At 47.5% G+C, this 20,255-nt stretch overlaps 1 protein-coding gene across 1 annotated transcript in view; it reads left to right on the forward strand.

The window, feature by feature from the left end:
* Nucleotides 1–284: 284 nt before the first annotated feature.
* Nucleotides 285–20,255, forward strand: part of LOC122940407 (zinc finger protein 850-like) — a 335,684-nt gene continuing 315,713 nt past the window's right edge. Inside the window, exon 1 of the mRNA XM_044297073.1 lies at nucleotides 285–339. The gene's annotated coding sequence lies outside the window, so the exon portion shown is untranslated. The remainder of the gene's footprint in view (nucleotides 340–20,255) is intronic.

A 20,255-nucleotide genomic window follows, 5' to 3' on the forward strand; every position in this document is an offset into this window, starting at 1 on the left:
AATGTTATATACACACAATGTAATGTTAGGGATGGAATATAAGGGCTACTCTCCCTGCATTGCAAAGTGGTTGGAATAACGAAACAATCAGATTGGATTTATACAGGAGACCTGCAGATATTTGGGTCAGATAACTCCTGCTGTCCGGTCATTATTGGCCCTCTTTTCAGGTCATATAAAACCTTCCACACGACTTCTCCAACCGTCTGATGACTTCTACAATATTTCTTTCACAGCTTGTGAATCCGGGTGAAGATCTGAACAATATTAATCCTACAGAGACATATGTGAGGGGTAATGAGCAGAGTACAGAGGACATTCCTACAGATAACCGCCCAGGTGAGTAGTGACCACTAAGTAAAGCAGAGAGGTCTCTAAGATTCTGCTGATAAAAATAAATAAATAGATATATTGTGTAATGTGGGAATAATGATTAGTGTTGATCGAGCATGCTCAGCCGAACACCTGTTCGGCTCGAGCCTCTTGATGCTCAGCACATGGCGGTAGTCGGCCAAGTACCGCATGTGCTCGAGCGCCATGCTCAAGTCTCCTGCCCACACGTTTCTTGGCTACTACTCAGCCAATAAATGTGCATGTAAGTACTGCCCTTACTGTAATGCCAGTAGCCATGTTGGCTATTGGTATTACAGTGATTAACTGGCCGGAACGCGTTATCGGGTGCTATATAGCACCCGATGACGCATGTTCGGCTCATTCGTAGTCAGGGAGAGCTGAGCATAGGACGGAACAGAGAGTGTAATTGAATTTTTTTTTTTGGGTACAAAAACGTTTCAGAGACCCAAAGGTCCTTGTAAGGACTATTGTGTGTGACAATATATGTTTGTAGCGCAACCTGCGCTAAATTGCTCAGTGTTAGGGAGAGCTTGCATATGAAGGGACAGACAGTGTACAAAAAACTTTTCAGAGACCCAAAAGTGTGACAGCAGCAATATATATTTTTTTGCGCTAAATACTGTGTAATAGGCCGCTGCAGACAGTTAACTTATTCGCACCACATCTCCTGTGTAAAGTGTGCGCATCCAAAAACTATCTGTGACATCCCATGTACTTTTTCCGTAGACTATGTCCGCTGCGGACAGTAACATTAGCTGCAACCACATCTCCTGTGTAAATTGTTCATTTAAAAAAAAAATCTGTGACATATAGTGTACTTTCTGTAGACGCTGCGAACAGTGACATTACCTTTGGTAGCTGTCCTGTATAACATTTCTTCATCACAAATACTTTTTTTTTTTTTATGTTTGCGCATACACTTCCAAATCCTACGCTACTGTACGTGTGACAGACTTTCAAGCATATATAACATTTAAAATGAAGAACGTGAGCAGTAAGGGACGGGAAAGTGGGCGTGATGCTGATGGTGCACGCAGAGGCCGTGGCCCTGGGCGCGGTGAAACTGTGCCTGCTGCCAGAGCACAAAAAAAACAATCATCCACAATACCTAGCTTGATGTCCCAGTGTGCATGGCGGCACAGGACAACGCTCGCGAAGTCAGAACAGTGCGAGCAGGTGGTCGGTTGGATTGCAGCAGATAATGCTTCCTGTCGGTTAAGAACCACCCTCTCTTCCACCAAGTCTAGTCTCAGTAGCCAGGAGTCTGTTCAACACAATCCTCACCCTGATCCTCCTTCCACCCACTATGTAGAGTCTGGCCAATCAAATGATCCCACACTCAGATATTCCGAGGAGCTCTTTTCATCGCCATTACTTGATTTGGCCCTCTCGCCAAGCACGCTTGAAGAGGGACATGAGATCTTGTGCCCTGATTCCCAACCTCTTGAGCATCCACAGTCACAAGAAGATGACGGTGGGGAATGGCAATTACTGTTTAATGAGGTGGATGATGATGAGACACAGTTGCCAATGAGTCAACCGCAATTACGGTCTCAAGAGGTTGATTAAAGGGTTTCTACCACCAGATTTGGTCCTATTTAGCTGACTGACACTAGCGATGTGCTAGTGTCAGCAGTCCATAACAATGTTCTTACTTATCATCTGTCTGCTGCCGTTCACCTTAAAAACGTACTTTTATAGATATGCTAATGAGCCTCTAGGTGCTATGTGGGCGTCATTAGCACCTACAGGGCTCCGTCCGCTAACCATTTCAGCCGTCCATCGCGTCCCTCCAGCCCGCCCCGCTCCTGTTGATTGACTTTAAACTTCTCAGTATCTCGTACCAATTCCCGCGCCTGCGCCGTGCGCTTCTGTATTCTCCCGGCGCCGGCTTCCTCACTGCGCCAACTACGTTACAGTGAGGAAGCCGGCACCAGGAGCACGGCATTCACTCACTGCGTCTGCGCCGAATACAGGCGCGGGAATTGGTACGAGATACTGAGAAGTTTAAAGTCAATCAACAGGAGCGGGGCGGGCTGGAGGGACGCGATGGACGGCTCAAATGGTTAGCGGACGGAGCTAAATAGGACCAAATCTGGTGGTAGAAACCCTTTAAGAGGATGAGACACAGTTGTCAATCACTGAGGTTGTGGGTTAGGTCAACAAATCAGGAGGATGATCGGAGTGAGGAAGTGGAAGAGGAGGTGCTAGACGACAAGGTCACTGACCCAACCTGGGAAGGTGGAAAGCCGAGGACAGCAGTACAGAGGGGGAGGGATCTGCAGCACCGTAACAGGCTGGAAGAGGCAGTGGGGTGGCAAAAGGGAGAAGGCAGGCCACAACAAACAGGCCCGTAACTGTTCCACGGAGCACCCCATTGCGGAAATCTCCCCTGCCAAGGGGTAGATGTTCTGCAGTATGGCGTTTTTTTTTATGAAAGCGTGGGCAACAAAAGAATAGTAGTTTGCAACCTGTGTCATACGAAAATGAGCCGGGGGCGTGAACACTAGCAACCTCACCACCACCAGCATTATCCGCCACATGGCATCCAAGCACCGTAATAAGTGGGACAAATGCCTGGGTCCACTACCTGCGGGTCACACCACTGCCTCCTCTTCCCCTATGTTACGTGCTGGCCAATCCACTGTCGAAGGCGCAGGCCCGAATGCCTCCTGCCCTGCATCTGGACCTTCGCAAGCACCATCAGCGACCACATCCACTTCTGTGTCGCAGTGCAGCATCAAAATGTCCTTACCCCAGGCCTTTGAACGCAAGCGCAAATACCCACCCACAGGCCATAGCACTAAATGCGCAGCTTTCCAAATTTCTGGCCCTGGAAATGTTGCCATTTAGGATTAATAAATAAATAAATACTTTTCTGGGCTTATATTCACTGGTTGGGCACCACTGTCTGTCTGTGGGCGGCAGACAGACATGGAGTGAGGTGAGGGCCCTAGCTTCTCCTTCTCCCCTGCGTGGCTACGCAGCGCTCTGGGGGCAGGGCTGGCAACGTTCAAAAGATGTGCCTGTGCGGCGGCAAGCCCTGAGCTCCAGCAGCCACTGCTCTCTTAAACTCCCTGGCAGTATGATTATGTCAGGAATTTTGTACCAAAAGTGGTACCATTTTTTGCATGTAATTTGGTGTTATGTATTGTAGGCTTGCAATTCTTAGTAATTACTTACTAAACCTGACCAAACAAGACTTTAGTAGACATCCCAGATGTGATAAAGATGCAAACATAGATGGCATGTCACGTCGGTTAGGCCTAACGGTACCATATGCATCAGTCTTGTTTTGTAGCAAAACCTCATACAGTTCCGGAGACGTGTAGAAATTGTCCGTGGTCACACAATATCCCTGGTTCAGCAATGGCTCCAGCAGTGTAAGGACAGATGATGTGGCCATCCTATAGCCGCTGTACCTGGGGTTGAACTTCGTGCCTTTACCGGTGTAAATGACCGAATTCCAGATGTACCCAGTGGATGACTCGCACAGCATGTAGGATTTGATGCCAAACCGCACTCTTTTGGATGCTATGTACTGTATCCAGCTTAGGAGTCCCTTGTAGGCCATCAAACTTTCATCTACGCTGACGTCCTTTTCTGGCACATAGGTCCGCTGCAAATTGGTCACAATAATTTGCCATACCGCCCAGATTTTTTTTTTTTTTGGGGCGCAGGATGCGTGGCCTCATCTAATTCTTCATTGTTTGTGGAGTGGAAATACTTCATGATGAGGGAAAACCGGTATTTTGACATCACGGTGCCAAAAAAATGGAGTTGGCCAGTAACTTATTGGTGGTCCAGTACCATTTCTGGAGCGGTTTCCCCATCACACCCTGAAGAATGATGAGTCCCGGAAACTGCCATGTGTCCTCTTTGGTCACCGGTTCCCCCTTTCTGCTTCTGGAAAACGTGGAATGCAGCGTAGCGGATTGCTGCTCTTGGTAGCAATTTGTCTCCGTGACAATTTTTTCAATTACCTCCTCAGTGAGGAATAAATGCAGGTATGCCAGAGGGTTGTCACGCTCAACATCTGCCTTCATCCCAGGTGATCCAGTGAACGGGAATCTTGGGGGCGCTACCTGGTCCGTATCGCAGTCAATAGGGCACCAAGTGCGTACATGGCTGAGGTCAGGTGCAGGATCATCGCCTTTGTCACTTGCCAGATCAGTGTCAGTGTCAGACAACAAATCTCCCCACGACTCACTATCGCTCAGTTCTGCCACCACCTCCGTGTCACTGTCGCTGTCACTCAACTGGTCCAAAACCGCTTTTGAAGTAAAGTTGCGCTTTTTTGATGCCATGTTATAAATTTATTTTATGGGCACAAATTACAGTAAAATGGCAGGCAAAGGGCACTGTACAGTGATAAAATGTCAGATCTGAGGTTATACAGTGTAAACCTCTCAGATTACAATGTATAACCTATTTTATGTGTGTGTGTCACTTTTAGTGTTTATATTTTTTTGAATTTCCCGCCCAGTTCCACTCCCATGCGCAGCTGCTGCTCGCAGGGAACGGAACCAGGAAGTCAAATGCCGGCCGACGCTCACAGCAGAGGATATCGCCGGCAGAAGGTGAGGGGGGACACTGCAAATGTAACCCCGAGTCACGCTCGAGAATACCGCCAAGAAGGTTAAAGAGGCAGAGAGGGGCGCTCAGAGTGGCCGCAGGTCCCACTGTGGCTCTTCCATTAGTCCGCTTAGGCCATCCACCAGCCGCGGAAGCCAATAATTGTACTTGTGGCGGTGTCTATCTGTAAAGAATAAATCAAGGCAACTGGACGTACTGTAGATTTCTTGAAAACGTTTCACTCGTTCTTCCAACGAGCTTTCTCAAAGAACGAGTGAAACGTTTTCAAGAAATCTACAGTACGTCCAGTTGCCTTGATTTATTCTTTACAGATATATACCATGACCTGGATAAATGAGAACCTTCACAGACACTTGTGGCGGTGTCGGGTGGGAGCCAGAGCGAGGCCCAGTGGCGTTCCTAGGTCTGGTTCCTAGCCCTCCACCTGAAGCAAGAATCACTAACGCATATGTGAAGGCAGCCTAATACAGCGCCACATACCTCTTGCATCCAGTGACGTCTCCTTTGATATAGATGTTCTCTTTATTCATCTTCTCCATTCAGACCGCCATGATGATTTATTTCAGACATCTCTCATCTCTGCAGAGTTTAACAGTAGTTTCCTACTTTTCCTCCCACCTTCTCAACATCCCATCATGTACCCTTAATACTGAGATGCTGTTCCCCCCAAAACTATATTGTAGAAACGGATAAACCCCCTGAAAATACTAATTACACACAGATAGCGCCCCCTTCAATAATTATTGGAACACAATGCTCTAAAAATTAACTGCACCCAGCAAATAGTGCCCCTGACACTAATAGTGTAACCATAATGTCCCCCAAAAATAACTGTGCTAAGCTGATACTGTGCCAGGGTGCCCCACAGTAATAGTGCTCCCCAAAACCCCAGCAATAGTAATAATTCTGTGCCAGAGTGCAGTAGTAATAGTGCTCCTACAGTGCCCCCAACAGTAATTGTGTCCCAGAAGTAATAATGCTCCCATAGTCCGTCAGTTGTAATAAAACCCCCTTATAATGTGCACCAGTACAAAAAATGCCCTGTTGTGTGGCAGTAAATAAAAACAAACTTCCTCTTAGTGCCCCCAGTAGAGACAATGTCCCCAGAGTGCCCTCATGTGATCCAATGACCTGTACTGTGTGCCACTACAAAAAACACTTAGTGCCCCCAGTTGAGATAAGGTGCCCATAGTGCCCCTATAATTTGTGCCAGTATAAAATAGTCCTATATAGTGCCCCCAAAAGATGCCCCCCAAGTGCTTCTCACCCGTCCCCATAGTGCCCTTTTATAATGTGCCAGTATAAAATGCCCCTATAGACTGCCCCACATAGATGCCCCAATAATGCTTTTCTCCCCCCTTACCCATAGTGGCACCAAAATGGGTGCCAGTATTAAATGCCCCCATAGTGCTCTTCTCCCCCACTACTCCATAGTGCCCCCTCATAATGCATGCCAGTATATAGGGCCCCCAGTAGATGCCCCCATAGTGCTCCTTTCCCCCATACTTCTCCATAGTGCCCCCTATAATGTGTGCCAGTTTATAGGGCCCCCAGTAGAAGCCCCATAGTGCCCCCCCTCTAATATTTGACAGTATTTAGGGCCCCCAGTAGATGCCCCTATTGTGAATCTCCCCCTCCCCCTTCTCCATAGTGCCCCTATGGATGGTGAGCGGTGATAACACTATTATCAGCTTAACCATCCCACTTCTGCGTCTACTCAAACGCTCGCTGCTCACAATAAAGGACGATGCTTTGCATGTGGAAGAGTTGGAAATGGGGGAAGACATTACACAGGGTGATAGCCCGACCACCCTCAGTTCGTCTTCTCAGTGCAAATTGGACGATGAAGAGGAGGAGGGGGGGGGGCAAAACTGTTGCCTCCGCTACAGAGGGTAGTACCCATGGAAGTTTAATTCCTTCTGTACTCCGTGGGTGGGCAGAAGAGGATATGGAGATGGAGAGTGATCCTCCTGATGATGACAGCAAAGTCTTGCCTGTTGGTACTCTGGCACACACGGCTGACTTCATGTTAGGCTACCTTTCCCGCGACCCGCACGTTATACGCATTTTAGACACGGATTACTGGTTGTTCATCCTTCTTGACCCCTGCTACAAAGAGAACTTCTCATCTCCAATTCCTCTGCTGGAGAGGACAAGCAAAACTGTGCTATACCAGACGGTCCTTGTGGAAAATTGCTCCAAAGTCGATAGGGCAGACATCCAAATGGATTGTCGACGTCACAGGGACGTGCGATCGGACAGAAGTTATCTAGAGTCAACAAAGCGGCAGCAGGCCCTTACCTATAATGTTTTCAATCTTCAGCTCACCTGCAGGCCCTCGCAGATCTGTGACATACAGTATACTTTTTGTGTAGACGCTGCGACCAGTGACATTACCTGTGGTACCTCTCCTGTATAACTTTTCCTCATCCTAGATACCTGTGACATTCCCTGTAATTTTTTATTACTCATTCCAATGACAGGGCCTAGAAAGAGTCCTGAATTATTATTTTTTGTCGCTACCTCTATGACAAACTCCCTTCTTTTGAGGTTGCCACGAGTGCTTGGAGAGGACTACTTGCCAGCCTCTTACAATGTCATTACGGTCCCATGTTGTATGCACCGGTTTTATGCAATAGCGGAATAGTTATATAAGTTCATGTATTTTTCTGTCTTTGGAATTTTATTGTATGGCTAATTTTAATGTATTCGTGTAGTCTGAGAACCATTCACCTAATAATATGCACTCAGACTTGAGCTATCTGGGGATATGTTAAATGTCTGTGTTTACTGTAAGGATTGTGACATTGTATGTTTAAATGGTGATTTCTGTCCTGTTGTCTCCACATGTGTATTGGTGATTTCCCTTTGTCCTGAGAGATAATTGAATTGCTCCTCGGGTGTCTCCAGGGCAGAGAGAAGGAAACCATGATGCATTGTGGGGATGTATTGTGTCTGTGTATCCTGAATTGCTTCATATCTGTCCTGTGTCACAGTCTTCCTTCTGGTCCCCTAGGGGCGTGTTCACCAGATGGGGACCTGCAAAAATACGGGTGGGTAACCCTCAATAAAGAATTGCTGTTTTACACTAAACATAGAGCCTCGTCTCGTGTGTGGGGATTGCTATACATGTATACTCCCCTGGCTACTCCTAGCTCTTGTAAGAGCTGTTCCTGGTTTCTGTGGTGATATCGGTGTCGAGCGGAGTGCTTGGAGTCCTCGGGAGGCACTGGGAGCATCTATCAACGGAGGTACCCGTCGGGGTGTCGGGAGATCCGTTGCATTGGTGGTAAGCAGTGGGATGGCGTCCTAGTGCGAGGAGAAGCAGCTCAGAGACACCGGTAACGTGTGGAGTTACAAACTGAGGGCAACGCTAGCACTCGTGCAGCGCCCCTGGGAGCAGAGGTATCCAGCGACTTGGAGCAGACAAGTATGGAAGGCTCTGAAGATGACTGGCTGGCCGAGGTGAGGCAGCGAGTGGCCCAGTATGGAGATAATGTGTCCATGGATATATACCAGGCCATCTGGAACCAGGTCACAGCCAAGCGACACGCAAGGATGGAGCGAGAATTCTGACTAGCGAAAGAGAGAAATTGCCCAGCGGAAGGAGTGTTACAGCAGCCAGGCAGAGGCTGCATCGGAGGAGGTTAGCAGTCTTCCCTGAGGCGGCCAGAGGAACCCGAAGTAGGGGTCCTCATAGACTGGTCCTGTGAGGAACCACAACAGGCAGGTGGAGACGGGACCGAGGGCTCTCCACCGGAATGCTGGGCAGCTGGCCCAGACCCTCAGCAGCAGCCGGAGTTGCCAGGTGTGGACGCAGGTGGTCCTTACTCGCAAATGTTGAGGGACCTCACAGACTGGTCCTGGGAGGACCCACAGATGGCAGGTGGAGATGGGACCTAGGTCTCTCTACCGGCCCTACAGGGATGCTGGGCCGCCTGCCCAGATCTGCAACGGCAGTGCATATCACGGAGAGGAGACAACCAGTCTCTCTCCCTAGCGGCAACCTGAATTCCAGGGGGAGGGGATGCTGGGTCCCTCTTCCCTACAGCAACCAGAGTCCTGGGGAGGAGAGGCAACCGGCCTCACCTTCCAACAGCAGCCAGAGATACCGGGAAAAGGGGAACACAAACCCCTCTACACGGGCGCAGATGAGACCGCGGGCTCGGTGCCAGTCCTACAGGGATGCTGGACGGTCGGTCCAGATCCCCAGCCATCTCCGCAGGGATACCAGGAGGAGGAGGTAAGCGAGCCCTCCCCTTCCCAGCTACTTCCCAATCGAGTTCTGGGGGCAGGGGATGAGCCTGCAATACCCACTGATCTCTACAACAGAGTTCTGGGGGCAGGGGATGAGCATGCGATACCCACTGATCCCTTCCCAGCGGAAGAGCTGGCACCAGGGCAGAGAGCCGCTAGCCTCTGCTCCACCGACCCCCTTGTTACAGGACTGGCTTGTACCCCCCCCCCCCCTCGCCCCAGCAGAAGTGCTGGCATCAGTGCAGAACACCGCTGGCAGCTGTTCCCCCAAGTAGCCCCAGCGGTTTGCCTAGCTGCACCAGGGAGACTGAGGATGCGGAACTGTTTCACCACAACCTGGGACCTACAGACCAGTACTGGTGGATGAGCTACCCTGTTAACTATATACTGTGGGTGGGCAACTCTGCTAATGTTTTTTTGTGGGGGAGCTTCCCGACTAATCTAGGTACTGACCGACAGGAGGTTAGATACCTGTTTAGTCTTAACCCCAAAGGGAAGATATGTGACAAACTCCCCTCTTTTGAGGTTGCCACGAGTGCTTGGAGAGGACTACTTGCCAGCCTCTTACAATGTCATTACGGTCCCATGTTGTATGCACCGGTTTTATGCAATAGCGGCATAGTTATATAAGTTCATGTATTTTTCTGTCTTTGGAATTTTATTGTATGTTATGTGAGGGTACCCAGATAGCTAATTTTAGTGTATTCGTGTAGTCTGAGTGCCATTCACCTAATAATATGCACTCAGACTTGAGCTATCTGGGGATATGTTAAATGTCTGTGTTTACTGTAAGGGTTGTGACATTGTATGTTTTAAATAGTGATTTCTGTCCTGTTGTCTCCACATGTGTATTGGTGATTTCCCTTTGTCCTGAGAGATACCTGAATTGCTCCTCAGGTGTCTCCAGGGCAGAGAGGAGGAAACCATGATGCATTGTGGGGATGTATTGTGTCTGTGTATCCTGAATTGCTTCATATCTGTCCTGTGTCACAGTCTTCCTTCTGGTCCCCTAGGGGCGTGTCCACCAGATGGGGACCTGCATAAATACGGGCGGGTAGCCCTCAATAAAGAGTTGCTGTTCTACACTCAACATAGAGCCTCGTCTCATGTGTGTGGGGATTGCTATACGTGTATACTCCCCTGGCTATTACTCCTAGCTCTTGTAAGAGCTGTTCCTGGTTCCTGTGGTGATATCGATGTCGAGCCGAGTGCTTGTAGTCCTCGGGAGGCACTGGGAGCATCTATCAACGGAAGTACCCGGTCGGGGTGTCAGGAGATCCGTTACAACCTCCCAGAGCCGGGAGTGGGTAATTGGTGTGCCCCCGGCTGCCGTTTCTCAGGCTCCCTCTTTGGAATCAAACCCTGATTCCCCGTTACCCATGGTCACCAGGGCAGACATTCAAATGGATGGGGGACATGCGATCAGCCAGAAGTAAGCTAGAGTCAACAAAACGGCATCAGGCCCTCGCCCACAATCTTTTACAGGGTCAGCTCACCAGCAGGCCCTCACCTACAAGTCCAGTCTCACTATCCAAGAGTCTGGTCAACACAACCCTCACCGCCGGGGGTTACCTAACTAGTTAGCACGGAGGAGTCTCGTTTGTTATCGGAATTAACCAGACAAATCTCTCCACCAACTCAGAAAGAGCTATTAATCTGTCAATCCTTTCCGGGTGAGGGCCGGGTGAGGTTTCTCGTGTGGAGTCAAATTAAACCGCAGGCTCCACTCCTGGTGGTGCCCTTCCATCAATTTATTTAAGTTTCAGCTTTGCAACAATTATCCCCCCGGAACCCAAAGACTTTGGTTTCCCGGAAGCTGCTCAGCGGGTCATGGGAATAACGCCGCCGGATCACCGGTCGACATCGTTTATGGTCAGAACTATGACGGTATCTGATCGTCTTCGAACCTCCGAATTTCATTCATGATTAATAAAAAGATTCTTGGCAAATGCTTTCGCTTTGGTTCGTCTTGCGCCAGTCCAAGAATTTCAGCTCTGGTGGCGCAATACAGATGGCCCCATCCTGATGTGCTCGGCCAGAGCACCCGAGCACTGTGGTGCTCGATTAACACTAATAATGATATTACAATTATTATTATTATTGATGAGTATATATGAAAGTATAAAGGAACAAAAATAAATATCACATACGGAGAGACTTGTACACAATAACAATTATTAATAATTACTAATAATAATAAGACCATTTGGTAACTAAACCACAAATTCCTATCCCTCTACAGTACAGTGTAGTTACTATCCAGAGGACTTTTCATGTCTCTCCAGTCCCTGTCTTTGCTCTGGTCCCTCCAGGTTTCCTTTTCTGTAGCACTTTTCTTTTCTCTTCTCCTTCTCTCCTCTGCCTTTTCGCTTCTTTCTTCCTTTCTTGCTAAACAGCCAGTCCTAGCATTGTCTAGAATATGGCTTGGACACATCCTTTTGGTTGTTCCTTATGGTTTTCTAGCAATTTTCAGTGAACTCTTGAAGACTGATAGAAGCAGCATAATTTTCCTGCCCCACTAGCCATGTACCATCTACTGGACAATTGTCAGCCATTCTTTAGATAATTGACAACTACAGTACCTTTGTGTCACGGTGGGGAGTGGGGGAAACCAGCCACCGTATAATGGGACCTGATACTAGGCCACAAAACGGGGATAGGGAGCAGGTCACCTCCTATCGCCGCCCTGATCTGACCGTATGAGCGCCCCCTGAAGGGGGGAGGGCTCATACACTCGAACCTGGATCCTACTGACCCTAGCGGTCCCTTACATAGGGGACAGGGATAGGAGAAAACCGGTTCCTCAAGGACACAGACAAACCGGATTCTCCAGTGGCCTAGTAACCGAAAGGAAAACATAGATAGAGCTGCAACTGAACGGCAGGTAAGTACCAGGTAAAACAACAACACACCAGAACAACCAACACTTATCTGCCGCAGCAAAGATGGAACAACGACAACCAAACAACCTGGAACCTCCTGCGAACACCGGATGCAAGCTGGCTCCAGGGAAGACTGCTTCTATGCTTTAGGTTCACCCCTACAGGAAACCAATGGGACCCCCTTCCGGAGGTGTAGACAGACAAGGGGATGTCTAGCAACCATGCCAGGCATAACACCAAACAAGACATCACCACACACCCATAAAGTAAACCCACACCAAACACAACAGGTAAGGGTAGGGGATAGAACATAGAAACAAGGGGGTGACATTGATGTTCAACTAGGATGGCCCACAGACTAGACAGATGGAATCCAGGAACATAAACACTCCAACACACACAAGTGTAACGGGGCGCCGAAGGTGCACTCGGTCTCCCATCAGCCGCAGACCTGCTGCTTAGCTTCGGGAGCGAGGATCTGTGTTTGGCCTTGTTCCCAGGATGGCTAGCTGGGAGGTTCCCTGCTCCTAGGTCTGCCTTGAGTGCCGAGCTGATCACTCGGTGCTCGGCTTGTTTGTCTGGCCACGTCACATGACCTTCACTCCCCACTAAATACAGGCGGCCTGCTGGCTACAGGTTGCCTGTGATTTTCATCCTATAGGCTGCGTACTTTATTGTTATTAAGCTACCTCTGGAATTGAACCTCGATCCGCCTCTTGACACCTCTTCTGCCTGCTCCCTGTACCTTGACGCTACCTCTCGGATTTTGATCTCGGCTTGTTTACGGATTTGTCTTTGCCTCTTCCCTTGTTCTGACGTGACCTCATGGACTGACTTCGGCTAGTTGACCCGCCTCGCCTGCCGTTTTTGTTCTGCCTCTTGTCCGCTTATTGTAACTTCTCAGTGGCTATCCTCTTCCCTGCTGTCTCTTTCTTTCTGCTTGTACTTAGTAGGTTAGGGACTGTCGCCCAGTTGCACTCCGTCACCTAGGGAGGGTGGTGCAAGTAGGCAGGGACAGGGGTGACAGCTCAGGGGGTGCACCTCCGTTCTATGTTGATTCCCGTGATTCTACCCGTGACACCAATGCTGGAGACAAAACTAGCTCTCGGGCTCAAAACACAAGGATAAATAGAGCCTAGAGACCACACCCAGTTCCACACCAAGGAAGACAAATCTTAACCCCGAACACACCAGGATGGGAAGGGACACACAACTTAACCACTTAAGGACCACAGGTTTATACCCCCCTAGTGACCAGGCCCTTTTTTACAAATCGGCACTCCACAACTTTAGCGGTTTATTGCTCGGTCATGCAACTTACCACCCAAATTAATTTTACCTCCTTTTCTTCTCACTAATAGAGCTTTCATTTGGTGGTATTTCATTGCTGCTGACATTTTTACTTTTTTTGTTATTAATCGAAATTTAACGATTTTTTTGCAAAAAAATTACATTTTTCACTTTCAGTTGTAAAATTTTGCAAAAAAAACGACATCCATATATAAATTTTTCGCTAAATTTATTGTTCTACGTGTCTTTGATTAAAAAAAAATGTTTGGATAAAAAAAAAATTGTGTGGGTAAAAGTTATAGCGTTTACAAACTATGGTACAAAAATGTGAATTTCCGCTTTTTGAAGCAGCTCTGACTTTCTGAGCACCTGTCATGTTTCCTGAGGTTCTACAATGCCCAGACAGTAGAAAACCCCCACAAATGACCCCATTTCGGAAAGTAGACACCCTAAGGTATTCGCTGATGGGCACAGTGAGTTCATAGAACTTTTTATTTTTTGTCACAAGTTAGCGGAAAATGATGATTTTTTTTTTTTATTTGTTTTCTTACAAAGTCTCATATTCCACTAACTTGTGACAAAAAATAAAAACTTCCATGAACTCACTATGCCCATCACGAAATACCTTGGGGTGTCTTCTTTCCAAAATGGGGTCACTTGTGGGGTAGTTATACTGCCCTGGCATTCTAGGGCCCCTAATGTGTGGTTAGTAGTTTGAAATCAAAATGTGTAAAAAATGGCCTGTGACATCCAAAAGGTGCTCTTTGGAATGTGTGCCCCTTTACCCACCTAGGCGGCAAAAAAGTGACACACACCTGGTATCGCCGTACTCAGGAGAAGTTGGGGAATGTGTTTTGGGGTGTCATTTTACATATACCCATGCTGGGTGAGAGAAATATCTTGGCAAAAGACAACTTTTCCCATTTTTTTATACAAAGTTGGCATTTGACCAAGATATTTATCTCACCCAGCATGGGTATATGTAAAATGACACCCCAAAACACATTGCCCAACTTCTCCTGAGTACGGCGATACCAGATGTGTGACACTTTTTTGCAGCCTAGATGCGCAAAGGGGCCCAAATTCCTTTTAGGGGGGCATTTTTAGACATTTGGATCCCAGACTTCTTCTCATGGTTTCGGGCCCCTATAATGCCAGGGCAGTATAAATACCCCACATGTGACCCCATTTTGGAAAGAAGACACCCCAAGGTATTCAATGAGGGGCATGGCGAGTTCATAGAAATTTTTTTTTGGGCACAAGTTAGCGGAAATTTTTTATTTTATTTTTTTTCTCACAAAGTCTCCCTTTCCGCTAACTTGGGACAAAAATGTCAATCTTTCATGGACTCAATATGCCCCTCACGGAATACCTTGGGGTGTCTTCTTTCCGAAATGGGGTCACATGTGGGGTATTTATACTGCCCTGGCATTTTAGGGGCCCTAAAGAGTGAGAAGAAGTCTGGAATATAAATGTCTAAAAAATGTTACGCATTTGGATTCCGTGAGGGGTATGGTGAGTTCACGTGAGATTTTATTTTTTGACACAAGTTAGTGGAATATGAGACTTTGTAAGAAAAAACAAAATATATATATATTTCCGCTAACTTGGCCAAAAAAAAATTCTGAATGGAGCCTTACAGGGGGGCGATCAATGACAGGGGGGTGATCAGGGAGTGTATATGGGGTGATCACCCCCCTGTCACTGATCACCCCTCTGAAAGGCTCCATTCAGACGTCCATGTTTTTTACGGATCCACGGATACATAGATCGGAACCGCAAAACACATACGGACGTCTGAATGGAGCCTTACATGGGGGTGATCAATGACTGGGGGGTGATCAATGACAGGGGGGTGATCAGGGAGTGTATATGGGGTGATCACCCCCCTGTCATTGATCACCCCCCTGTAAGGCTCCATTCAGACGTCCGTATGCGTTTTGCGGATCCGATCCATGGATGCGTGGATCCGTAAAACACATATGGGCGTCTGAATGGAGCCTTACAGGGGGGTGATCAATGACAGGGGGGTGATCAATGACAGGGGGTGATCAGGGAGTGTATATGAGGTGATCACCCCCCTGTCACTGATCACCCCCCTGTAAGGCTCCATTCAGACGTCCGTATGCGTTTTGTGGATCCGATCCATGGATGCGTGGATCCGTAAAACACATGCAGACGTCTGAATGGAGCCTTACAGGGGGGTGATCATCCCATATAGACTCCCTGATCACCCCCCTGTAAGGCTCCATTCAGACGTCCGTATGCGTTTTGCGGATCCGATCCATGGATGCGTGGATCCGTAAAACACATACGGGCGTCTGAATGGAGCCTTACAGGGGGGTGATCAATGACAGGGGGGTGATCAATGACAGGGGGTTATCAGGGAGTGTATATGGGGTGATCACCCCCCTGTCACTGATCACCCCCCTGTAAGGCTCCATTCAGACGTCCGTATGCGTTTTGCGGATCCGATCCATGGATGCGTGGATCCGTAAAACACATGCAGACGTCTGAATGGAGCCTTACAGGGGGGTGATCATCCCATATAGACTCCCTGATCACCCCCCTGTAAGGCTCCATTCAGACATCCGTATGTGTTTTGCGGATCCGATCCATGTATCCGTGGATCCGTAAAAATCATACGGACGTCTGAATGGATCCTTACAGGGGGGTGATCAATGACGGAGGTGATCAGGGAGTTTATATGGGTGATCACTCCTCTGTCATTGATCACCCCCCTGTAAGGCTCCATTCAGACATCCGTATGTGTTTTGCGGATCCGATCCATGTATCAGTGGATCCGTAAAAATCATACGGACGTCTGAATGGAGCCTTACAGGGGGGTGATCAATGACAGGGAAGTGATCAGGAAGTCTATATGCGTGATCACCCCCTTGTCATTGATCACCCCCCTGTAAGGCTCCATTCAGACGTCCGTATGCGTTTTGCGGATCCGATCCATGTATCCGTGGATCCGTAAAAATCATACGGACCTCTGAATGGAGCCTTACAGGGGGGTGATCAATGACAGGGGGGTGATCAGGGAGTCTATATGGGCTGATCAGTGGTTCATAAAGGGTTAATAAGTGACAGGGGGGGTGTAGTGTAGTGTAGTGGTGTTTGGTGCTACTTTACTGAGCTGCCTGTGTCCTCTGGTGGTCGATCCAAACAAAAGGGACCACCAGAGGACCAGGTAGCAGGTATATTAGACGCTGTTATCAAAACAGCGTCTAATATACCTGTTAGGGGTTAAAAAAATCACATCTCCAGCCTGCCAGCGAACGATCGCCGCTGGCAGGCTGGAGATTCACTCGCTTACCTTCCGTTCCTGTGAGCGCGCGCGCCTGTGTGCGCGCGTTCACAGGAAATCTCGGCTCACGCGAGATGACGCCTATTGGCGTTAGCGTAGCCTGGGAGAGCCGCCGCGATGACGCCTTTCGGCGTTAGCGCGGCGCCAAGTGGTTAAAGGGGAAGTGTCAAAACATGCAAAACAACATGTTGCCACCAGCAATAAACATGCACGGCAAAAGTGTCATGGTCCACTACACCAGACCATGACACAGCCGTGACACTTTGATATGCTAATGGACCGTTGTCCAGATAGACAGTACTCGCTCACACTGGCTTTGAGAGGACAAGTATCACGTAAATTATCATCTACAGTGAATGCCATAAAAAAAAATTAAAAAAAAGACAGAATTGCTAATTTATTCTTAGTTACCACCGAAAAAACATAATAAAAAGCGATGGATCTTGGGAAGCGGCAATGCGAAAACATTTTTTTCTTTAAAAAAAAAAAAGGTGTTTCATTGCAAAAAACTAAAAAAAAAAATAATATGGATTTGGTATCACTGTAATCGTAGTGACCCAGAGAATAAAGATATTATGTTATTTATACCAAAAAATGAACGCCATAAAATTTATAATATAAAAACCCAGTGGCAGTATTGCTGTTTTTCCCTTCTCCCTCCCAGAAAGAGTAATAAAATTTGATCAGAAAGTTATGTGTACACCAAAAATGGCACCATTAAAAATGACAATTTCTCCCTCAAAAAACAAGCCCCCCCCCCCCCCGTGTGTGTGTGTGTGTGTATGTATATATATATATATATATATATATATATATATATGAAAATTGTAGATTCACACTGAAGGCATCAAAACTATGAATTAACACATGTGGAATTATATACATAACAAAGAAGTGTGAAACAACTGAAAATATGTCATTCTAGGTTCTTCAAAGTAGCCACCTTTTGCTTTGATTACTGCTTTGCACACTCTTGGCATTCTCTTGATGAGCTTCAAGAGGTAGTCACCTAAAATGGTTTTCACTTCACAGGTTTGCCCTGTCAGGTTTAATAAGTGGGATTTCTTGCCTTATAAATGGGGTTGGGACCATCAGTTGCCTTGTGGAGAAGTCAGGTGGATACACAGCTGATAGTCCTACTGAATAGACTGTTAGCTGCTTTTTTCTTGCCATAATACAAATTCTAAGTGAAGAAAAACGAGTGGCCATCAGTACTTTAAGAAATGAAGGTCAGTCAGTCCGAAAAATTGGGAAAACTTTGAAAGTGTCCCAAGTGCAGTCACAAAAACCATCAAGCGCTACAAAGAAACTGGCTCACGTGCGGACCGCCCCAGGAAAGGAAGACCAAAAGTCACCTCTGCTGCGGAGGATAAGTTTATCCGAGTCACCAGCCTCAGAAATCGCAGGTTAACAGCAGCTCAGATTAGAGACCAGGTCAATGACCAGTTCTAGCAGCAGACACATCTCTAGAACAACTGTTAAGAGGAGACTGTGTGAATCAGGCCTTCATGGTAGAATATCTGCTAGGAAACCACTGCTAAGGACAGGCAACAAGCAGAAGAGACTTGTTTGGGCTAAAGAACACAAGGAATGGACATTAGACCAGTGGAAATATGTGCTTTGGTCTGAGGAGTCCAAATTTGAAATCTTTGGTTCCAACCACCGTGTCTTTGTGCGACGCAGAAAAGGTGAACGGATGGACTCTACATGCCTGGTTACCACCGTGAAGCATGGAGGAGGAGGTGTGGGGGTGCTTTGCTGGTGAAACTGTTGGGGATTTATTCAAAATTGAAGGCATACTGAACCAGCATGGCTACCACAGCATCTTGCAGTGGCATGCTATTCCATCCGGTTTGCATTTAGTTGGACCATCATTTATTTTTCAACAGGACAATGACCCCAAACACACCTCCAGGCTGTGTAAGGGCTATTTGACCATGAAGGAAAGTGATGGGGTGCTGCGCCAGATGACCTGGCCTCCACAGTCACCGGACCTGAAGCCAATCAAGATGGTTTGTGGTGAGCTGGACCGCAGAGTGAAGGCAAAAGGGCCAACAAGTGCTAAGCATCTCTGGGAACTCCTTCAAGACTGTTGGAAGACCATTTCAGGTGACTACCTCTTGAAGCTCATCAAGAGAATGCCAAGAGTGTGCAAAGCAGTAATCAAAGCAAAAGGTGGCTACTTTGAAGAACCTAGAATATGACATATTTTCAGTTGTTTCACACTTTTTTGTTATGTATATAATTTCACATGTGTTAATTCATAGTTTTGATGCCTTCAGTGTGAGTCTACAATTTTCATAGTCATGAAAATAAAGAAAACTCTTTGAATGAGAAGGTGTGTCCAAACTTTTGGTCTGTACTGTATATATATATATATATAGTCAGGTCCATAAATATTGGGACATCAGAACAATTCTGACATTTTTTGCTCTATACACCACCACAATAGATTTGAAATGAAACAAACAAGATGTGCTTTAACTGCAGACTGTCAGCTTTAATTTGAGGGCATTTACATCCAAATCAGGTGAACGGTGTAGGAATTACAACAGTTTGCATATGTGCCTCCCATTTGTGAAGGGACCAAAAGTGATGGGACAGAATAATAATCATAAATCAAACTTTCTCTTTTTAATACTTGGTTGCAAATCCGTTGCAGTCAATTACAGCCTGAAGTCTGGAACGCATCGACATCACCAGACGCTGGGTTTCATCCCTGGTGATGCTCTACTGCAACTGTCTTCAGTTCCTGCCTGTTCTTGGGGCATTTCCCCTTCAATTTTGTCTTCAGCAAGTGAAATGCATGCTCAATCGGATTCAGGTCAGGTGATTGACTTGGCCATTGCAGAACATTCAACTTCTTGCCCTTAAAGGGACACTGACAGGCCCAAAAAGCATATTTAGGGGTATATATGACAGTATAGGTCTTATAAAGGGTATTAGAATCATCTAAGTATCCCCCCTGTCCAACTTATAAATACAGTAATCTGAAGTTTTATAACCTGCTTTCCTGGTGTTCAATCTGCCCAAGGGGCGGTGCTTCATATCAACTTGCACCCAGCCAGCCTCGCCACAACTGCCGTTTGAAGCGCCGCCCAGCTCATCAATATTCACTGAGCTGGGCGGCTACTCTGAAGCGCTGTACTAGAGTCCCCGGCCATCTTCAGCGCATGCGCCCGGCACCCTCACTGGCCGGGATCGCATTGCGCGTCTGCTTTATGCGCATGCGGGGCGCTGCTGTGCCCGGCGCATGCGCATAAAGCAGACGCGCGATGCGATCCCGGCCAGTGAGGGTGCCGGGCGCATGCGCTGAAGATGGCCGGGGACACTAGTACAGCGCTTCAGAGTAGGCGCCCAGCTCAGTGAATATTGATGAGCTGGGCGGCACTTCAAACGGCAGTTGTGGTGAGGCTGGCTGGGCGCAAGTTGATATGAAGCACCGCCCCTTGGGCAGATTGAACACCAGGAAAGCAGGTTATAAAACTTCATAATACTGTATTTATGAGGTGGACAGGGGGGATACTTAGATGATTCTAATACCCTTTATAAGACCTATACTG

Source organism: Bufo gargarizans, chromosome 6, assembly GCF_014858855.1.
Source record: "Bufo gargarizans isolate SCDJY-AF-19 chromosome 6, ASM1485885v1, whole genome shotgun sequence".
Lineage (NCBI taxonomy): Eukaryota > Metazoa > Chordata > Amphibia > Anura > Bufonidae > Bufo > Bufo gargarizans.